At 33.8% G+C, this 8,984-nt stretch overlaps 2 long non-coding RNA genes across 2 annotated transcripts; both read left to right on the forward strand.

Moving 5' to 3' along the window:
• The first annotated feature begins 954 nt into the window (after positions 1-954).
• Positions 955-1,458, forward strand: LOC148782583 (uncharacterized). Its single transcript, XR_016053189.1, has 2 exons — positions 955-1,099; positions 1,228-1,458. It is a non-coding gene; the product is annotated as an uncharacterized LOC148782583 (long non-coding RNA).
• A 581-nt stretch (positions 1,459-2,039) lies between these two features.
• On the forward strand, positions 2,040-8,412 carry LOC148782584 (uncharacterized). Its single transcript, XR_016053190.1, has 3 exons — positions 2,040-2,104; positions 6,577-6,598; positions 7,419-8,412. It is a non-coding gene; the product is annotated as an uncharacterized LOC148782584 (long non-coding RNA).
• The last annotated feature ends 572 nt before the right edge of the window (positions 8,413-8,984 follow it).

The following is an 8,984-nucleotide window of genomic DNA, read 5'->3' on the forward strand; positions in this document are numbered from 1 at the left end:
CTAATGAAATGCAATGTGTCCGCCCACATTGTTTTGTTTACTTTTCTGTTCTTTATTTTTGGTTTTATTTAATTTTCTCTTCTATAATCCTCCAATTCAAAATATTCAAATTTGGATCTGGATCTGAATGGTATAAAATGGGATCCAGATCTAGATCCAATAGAATCTAAAACAATATTTTATGCATTATTTTTATCTATAAAATAATATATAACCCAATAATATATATATATAGAAAAAGTCTTTCCAACACCTATAGACGAAAATGAAGAGGGATTTCGCTTACCCTCATCATCATTCAAAGTTATCGTACGGTTACGATTGTCCGGTAGTGTTTCATTTTTTATTTTTTTTCTACAAATAAGAATTACTTGAAATTTGGAATGTGTGTACATCTTAGGTGCACCTAATAAAAATATAAAAAAATAATTCGTAAAAAATAAATTGACCAAAATACCCCTAAAATGTTTTGGGGGTATTTTGGTCAATTTTTTCATGTAAAATAATTTTTTTATATTTTTTGTAGATTCGCTTATTTTTTATGAACACACTCTTCAAATTTCAGATCATTCTAATTTGTAAAAAAAAAAATTAAAAAATAAAATATTATAAAATAAATCGTGATCCTGCGATGACGATGAAAGTAGACGAAATCACTATTTATTTTGGTCTAGACGAAATCACTATTTTCGTCTTATTTTCGTTTATTGACGTCGTACCTAACGATTTCAACTGCCAAAGATTATCTAATTTTAAAACCAGACCCATCTAATGCCTATGTGAGAAACAGGTACGTCCAATGGTGGACGTCACGCCTAACGATTTCAACGGCCAAAGATTATCTAATTTTAAAACCAGACCAATTTAATGCCTCTGGCAATTGTCAGCCCCACATTTAATGGAGCTATCTCTCTCTCTACACTGTATGAAACAATCTCTCTCCCTTAACTGTTATATCTTGCTGTCAATAGGTTTTCAATCTCTCATTGAACGGGGCAATCTCTCTCTCTAAACGGTGTAGCCTTTTCTCTCTCTTAAAACCACTCAAACCACTCTCTCTCTCTCTTAAAACTGCCAAACTCCCTTTCTCTCTCTTCAGGTACGCATCTCTGAAGTCTCAACTATTACATCTTTTTGTCCATAGGTTGTCTAACCCTCATTTAATGGGACAATTTCTCTCTAAACTCTATGGCATTCTCTCTCTAACGGGTCAATTTGGTATTGCAGGACTTCCACCGTAACTGCAGTGATGTATTAATTTATCCGATGATATTGATAACTACTAAATATTCATATTTATCATTATGTGTGTTTCTTGAAAATGGATGACCATTTTTTCTAAATTCTAATTGTATAACAAACTTTCTCAAGAAATGTCTTCAAGAGGGAAGTTGCCCATGAGAAAATTTCGTTATCCTTCGTTATTTTGACCAGAATTGATATTTGGATGTTTATAAATTGTGCATTGTTTTTTATCTAATATATGATAGCGGGGGAGAGAAAAAAAGTGGCTGGGAGAGAGTGGAGACAGAGATAGAAAGGGAGTTTGGCGGTTTTTAGACAGAGGGATTTGGGTGGTTTTAAGAGAGAGAAGGCCATACCATTTAGAGAGAGAGAGATTGCCCCGTTAAATGAGCGATTGACAACCTATTGGACAGCACGAAGTAACGGTTAAGACAGAGAGATTGCCCCAGTTTAGAGAGAGAGATTGCGCCATTAAATTAGGGGCTGACAATTGCTCCAGTTTAGAGAGAGAGAGATTGCCTCATTTGGAGAGAGAGATTGCCCCATGAAATGAGGGATTGACAACCTATTGGATAACACGATGTAACGGTTAAGACAGAGATTGCTCCAGTTTAGAGAGAGGGATTGACAATTGCCAGAGGCCTTAAATGGGGGTCTGGTTTTAAAATTGGATAATCTTTGGCGGTTGAAATCACTTGGCGAGATCTCCACCATTGGGCACACTTGTTTTCTACACGTGAACGGGCATAAGGGAGTTTTTTCATATATATATATATTTATTACCATTGAGATTTAAATTTTGATTAGAGGGATCTACACCTGGATCCAAATAAGATCCAAAATTCACAATCCCAACCAGGTAAATTCTCAACCCTAATTGAGATTCAATTGAGTATTAATGACATGGTTGTTTTTTTTATCAAGTAGTGCATAAGGGCTCGTTTCGATCCTACGGTAAACAAAACCATGTTTTGGATCATAACATAGTTATACAAACCTTGGTTATTGAAAAATGACTATTTGGATAGCTTGTAGATAATACCCGGGTTATATTAACACTTGTTTGGGTCATTTATTTGTATAATGTGGGTTCACACTTTTTTGGACACATTTGGTAGGTATGAAAATATTTCGTACAAAATATTTTCAAGTGAAAATTACGTTACACACATTTGGTAAGCAATAAATACGTAGGAAAAATTTTCCCACTGTATAAAATCTTTATTAAAACTTTAGAGAGATAAACTATATCAAATTTTAGAGAAAAACAAACTATCTTAAAATTTTTAGAGAGAGAAACTATATCAATATATATATATATATATATATATATATATATATATATATATATTTTTTTTTTTTAATATATGTTCATTTATTTCAAGATTGAGATGATCAGATTTTAAGGTCTTTCGATATCAAAAACAAGTTCTTCTAGTGAACTTCTGAAGTGCGCCTAAATTTGATTGTTTAGGGCATCAACTAGGTATAAAATTTTTCCCAACAGGAGAGAAGATTTTAGAACTTGAGATGAGAAGAGTAGAATTTCATTGAGATGAGACAAAGAAAAGAACGAACGGTGCAAATGCGTTTTAATGAGAGAGACGAGCGCGCGGGGTTAAAACAGTGTTTTGTTTAATTATGTTTTTTATTTTATTTGGGGAACCCACGTTTTGGTTCATTTTGTGGTTATACGAAACATGGTTTTGTGGCTTAAAAAATGCCAAAACCCTTTTTTTCATAATAACATATTTATACGAAACCATGTTTTGTTTACCCTAGCATTCAAACGAGCCTTAAGCGAATAAGTGAACTTTCATATGACTGAATCATATACCATGTCCTTCCTTGTTGATGAATGAAGCAAACATACATTAAAGCCGACTTCCTCAACAGAGTATAACAAAAATTTCTAGTATTTCAAGAAAGGGATGCTTTGGATGCTATCTTCCATATTTTAAAAGGACTTCCTTGCTAATTTGGTGTAAAGGATGTGGGTAGGGATATTTTTTTTCTTGCCAAAGGTATTAATGAAAATGAAAATGGTTTGATAGTGCCGCAGCCTATCAAAATAAGTAAAGCCTCACCTTGAAACTCGTCGAAATTGTGTTCTAGCATTGGAAAACCTTCGAATCAATCATCTTAGTTTTGAGTATTATAGTTGTAAAAAAAATAGGATTTCAAGTTCTTAAAAATAATATATATTATAACAAATTATCTTGACCACCCATTTTGCCTAAAAAATAAGTGTTCACTGATCTACAAGAATCTATATTATTTTTTTAGCTTTAAATTTGATGCCCGGTGTTGGAAATTGATTTTACAGCCACCATAGAAATTCAAAGTGCTTTCTAGATGAGGATTTGAGATGAGGCTTTACTTTGTTTTCACGAAGCTTAGGTCCTGCAGAAACTTCATCCTAACGAAAAAAACGTTAGCAAAGGTAACGCCATTTTGTCCATTCCCTTTCGATGGTTAGATGGTCTACCCTCATCATGCGTAATTATTGCGTTAAAATGGGACACGTAATGCCACATTCAAAGGGTCTATTTCACCTTTTAATTGATCAAACAACAATACTTTAGTGGCACATCGTGCTCTTCAATCCCACTAACAACTTGAAAAACCTAATCATTTTAAAAAAGAAAAAGTTTATATAAAGCCGAGGCTCTAAATAATCAAATTAGAGTCCACCTTAAAATTTTCACTAAAAGATGCTCAAATATCCTCAAATTGATCATCTCGACATCAATATGCATGGACATGAAAAAAAAATGGATTTCAAGGTCTTAAAATAGTGTATCTTGTAACAGATTTTTGGACTGCCAATTTTCAAGATTTTCATAGATATGTTTGATATACACTATTTTTTAAGTTTTAAATTTTATAATTAAAGATGAAAATATATTTTAAAGCTATCACAAAAATTTTCAATATTGAAACCACATTTAAAAAAAAAAATTCTCAAACTTTATAGTATACCCAAACTATCCAATTTGACAGCTAATGATTAGTACCCCTAATGATTACTACCCTTATGACTTCTTTATACCAAAAATAACTAGTCTCATATTATACAATGTCATGCTTTCTAAAACTAAATAAAAAATGAGGGATAATTTTAAATACTTCCCCAACTTTGAAATTTAGAAGAGATCCTCTAGATATTAACAAAAGCGTGGGCCATCGAGGTTTTAGTAGCCCAACTATTACTTTTTAATCTGCCAAATTGCCTCCCAAAGTTGTCAACAAAGTTTAGTTGGAATCCTGATGACATGGGGCCAAGCTAATTACTATCATTACATCTTCCCAAAAATAAAACAAAGTAAATCCCCCCACATTTTTTTCCTTTTTTTACTACAAAAGGCTACCTTGGAGTGGCCCGCCCACCAAGATATTCAAGATAAACACAAAGGCACCTCACAACCTTTACGTACAAGAGTCATACGTCAAACGCCTTATGTTGATTAATTTAAGTACCCTCTCTCTACTTATTATATGTGGACGGCTGCTTTTGTAGCGTCCACATCCATTGGTGCCTTTTGACATGCACCATCCACCATCAAAGCCAAATGCTTCTTTCCGTCCAAACTTTTTAGGGTTTTGACATCAAGAAAGTAGATTCCCTTTCTCTCACCCTTTCCCATGATTCCTCTCTCCCTCTCTCTCTCTCTCTTCCCTGGTTTGGGCCACGTCTGTCCCTCCTTTTTGTGTTCCGTTGTCAATGGTGGGCGTTAAATTATGGGAAAGTTATATTTGTAATACATGTGAGGTTTATCATTGTCTAATCAATAGATCAATGGCGATGGAGAGAGTAGGACATGCCAATATTGGCCTAAAAAAAAGAAAGAAAAAAGAACGCATGCCCGAGCATGATATGACCCAAGTGGTTGGTCTGATCCTCTGAATCACTGTCCAACAATTTAATGGACAGTTATCACATTATCACCAAATTTAGCAAAAAAGGAAGGGGAAAATTTGTTGGCCGCTTGGCAAGTTCATCAATGATTTACGATCGCTCATAAAAAAAAAAAACTCCCCCTGTTGTTAGGGGCGAGTGCTTTTTCACATAAATTGATCAATGTTCATTTTTTTTACTCGAATTGGCAACCAATTGATATGAAAAAACTCTCACATTTAGGAGTTCTATCGCATGAAAATAGTTTCACAGTCACGCATGCCAAACATGCTTTTAAGAAAAAGTCGTTTATTAATAGGGGGAAGCATTTTTACATTTGCATCCCCGAGGTATAAACCATCCATCGAAAGATGGATGTAAGTGATGATGGTCCCAGTGTTGTTAAATTTGGACAGAACACCCGAAGCCCTCGACCACCAAAACACTTCAGCGCGATATGAAGCTCATCCAAAACCAACTCTTTGCCCCTTCGTGCCCCCAAATCCAAATGGTGTTTTACACTTTTACCCAAGGCTTCACCCCTACGTTGCCCTATCCTTTAATGTGCTTTATTTTCATTAAAATAATAAATTGATTTATCAGCCACCTCTTGGTCACGTGGAAGGAGTACATCCTCACGTCATAAAATAAATATGTCCTCACGTGATGAAATCAATTGAAAGATTTTTTTTCTTTATTTTTATGATATATTTTTTTATTATTTTAAAATATTTTTATATAAAAAAAAAAAATTTATTTATATCATTAAAAAAAAAAAAAAACCGAAATCTTTCCTTGAATTAGCCGAAACACCGAATTACTTCATTTTTTTACCAAAGTAAAGAACGTTTCGAAGCAAATCCGACAACATTGGATGGTCCCTGCAAGAAAAAGATAAAGTCAATGTCTCCTATATTTTCTTCTAAAATAAGATTTTTTTTAGTTTTTTATTTTTTTTAATTTATTTATACATTAATGATCTCCATGTTAAGGACTGTATATTCTTTAAAAATCAGGGACAAAATTTATTTTGAAAATGGATTATTAAAGGGGGCCGCATTTCTATATATGAGTCCAGGGACGGATAGAAAATGTCCTTTAAATTGTTTACTAAGTGAATTATGATGGTATGAAGATCTTTAGAACAAAATAATAATAATAATTCTACTTGTTATGTGTTTGAGAGCGAAACCACTCTAGAAGGTTGAGTAGATATTATCAAAACAATACCAGCACTGCACTAATGAGGAGTCTTGTCCAGTAAAAACTGATCCAAGCAATTGTTGAACTTTATGCAATTTTACAAAATATACAACCCAAAAATATAAAATATAGTATAAAATTCTTAAACTTATTTCTCATCCTTATTTAGCCGCTACAATGATCAAACACTGCTTTTGACTAATATGGACACCATCTAATTTTTTATTTAGGGAGGACCGGCTAAAGGCACCTGTGAGTGGTCTCCTATCTGTCTGATCCAGTCTCGATAACTTTCCTTGTCATGCCATATCCCAAAAAGGAAAACTTCACCCTTTTCTTTTGGCTAAATAAGACAAAAAACCAAAATCTCTAGTTAGAACATGATTTATTTCTTCTCTTTTATCCCTTTTTGAACTTTAGCTATAACATGATGTACTATTACCATGCGATTCATAGCGTTCTCATTTACCCATAGGAAAAGTTAAAAAAACAAAAGATGCCATGCTCACCCATAAAATTAGCTTCTATGTAAACATGAGTAAAAGAGATCGCTACAAAACCACTAATTTCCATGATTTCCAACTAAATGGATCTCAAGCACCAGGCTAATCTTTGCTTCTTTTTGCACCGACTAACAACGTTAAGTGAGAGCCTCTCCACTATAAAATTTCCTTCAATATGCTTGTCCTGTAAAAATTTTAGGGCCTAAGTTATGCCTGATTTGCTGTTGTACATCCACACATCTGAATCTCTAAGCACTCCGGCTACTCTTGAGGGTCTTGGATTCCCAATTGAATTCCTTTCAAAATTTGTTTAAAACACGGCGGCAAAAGAAGAGACCATATTCCTTTAGGTCTAAGCTTCGGAGTGTACTGGTTAACTAGATTGGCCAAATTTAGGGACATATTCACTTCCGAAAAGCCCTATCCTTCTTTGGAAACAAAAAGCCAGCTCCATGGTGTATGCAAGATTTTACTTTCAATCCTATCATCATTGAAGAGAATGCATTAGTCAATGGCAATCTAGCCTGCTCATGAACTGATTGGGTTACTAATTGATGGGTGTTTTGCAGAGAAAGTATCCAAGGCCTTCTAATATTGAATGCATTGCCTTGATGATACTATGGTGAAGTTGATAAGGACGTTTGTACTTCGGGCTCCTGCTTAGTGGATGATATATCAGTTTAGGTGGTTCGAAACTTCCAATCCTCTCTTTTTCATTTTTTTTTTCTTTTTCTTTTTGAAGAAAAACAGTTCTTCTTTTGCCCTTAAGGGAAGGGTTTCCTCTAGTGATAGGGGACACAGACCCACGTGAACACATACAAATATTTGCACATGCGCACATAGCCATCATATATTCAAATGCACGTCACATTCTTTCGCATGCATTTACTATGTTTTCTACATTGAGAGATGAGAAAACAGAAGAATGAAATCCCTCACAGCAACAAAAAGAGCTCCTGGGACCAAGGCAAAGAAACGGGAGAAGCTATGTAATGATTACTATTTCTCATATGCAATATTTATCCCTTGATTTTTTTATTTTTTATTTTTTTCGGATCAGTACTACTTGTGTTAACGCTTGTTACCACTAGATGAGTATTATCAGTTTTCTTTCTTCTTTCTTTTTTTTTTTTTTTATGGAATGAGCTCAAGGCTAGGAGGTCAAAGTAGCAAGGCACTACAACATGATGCTTTGAGTTTCATTACTACTTTATTACTGAGCTACCAGCAAAAACAAAGGAAAGAAAAAATCAATTTTTCGAACTTCAACTAGATGTATCAAAGGGTATCTAAAAAACTAAGGCACCAAATCAATTTGAAATGTTGTTGACAAATATGTGTGCATAATCCATGCATATTGTCTGCTTAGACCAGAAGTACCAGGACATTCATTTAAAAAGGGCCAGATACTTTGAAGTTTCCAAACTTAAACAACGACGTTATCTCCTCCAAAGTTCCTAAAGTGACAAGAAATACTAAAACCACATGAAAAGAGAAAACAAGAATGTAGAAGGTTATATGTTCTCTTCATTTTTCTGGACAGTCTCTTCAATACAGTAACATAAAGTATTATGTGAAAGTAATAAATCTAGGGGAAATTGATCAAAATACACCTATTGTAATACCTATTTAACGTTATACACATATGTTTTAAATTAATTTCATAATGCCATAAAAAATAGACATGATTTTGACTTGGAATAGAAGAAAAAGGGTAGTATGTTAAATAATTGAACTGAGAGGTGTATTTTGATGAATTTCTCTAAATCCAAAATTGAGTAGACATGGTCTTTTTTGGATGTGTTTGCCACAACAGTAAATTGATAGACAATAAGATTAAGGGGGAAGATATCCAACTTGCATTAATGCAATTATAGCAGAACGACAGACCTTAATTCGTATAGTCGATACCAAATATTTGAGAAAGACTCTGATGATGATATCCAGCTTACATTGATGTATCGACATAAAAAGTTAAGCCTTAAGAATGGGATCCATGACAAGTCTAAACAGCTTCTTCTTGATTATGTGATGAACTTAGGATGTTATGCATTATTTAAATGGGTAAAATATTGGAGCTCGTAACCCTCACCGGTTAGCTTTAAGGTATTTCAAGTCAATGAATAAAATTTATT

This window comes from Amborella trichopoda, chromosome 4 (assembly GCF_054954075.1).
Source record: "Amborella trichopoda isolate Santa Cruz 75 chromosome 4, AtrichopodaSantaCruz75HAP2 v2.0, whole genome shotgun sequence".
NCBI lineage: Eukaryota > Viridiplantae > Streptophyta > Magnoliopsida > Amborellales > Amborellaceae > Amborella > Amborella trichopoda.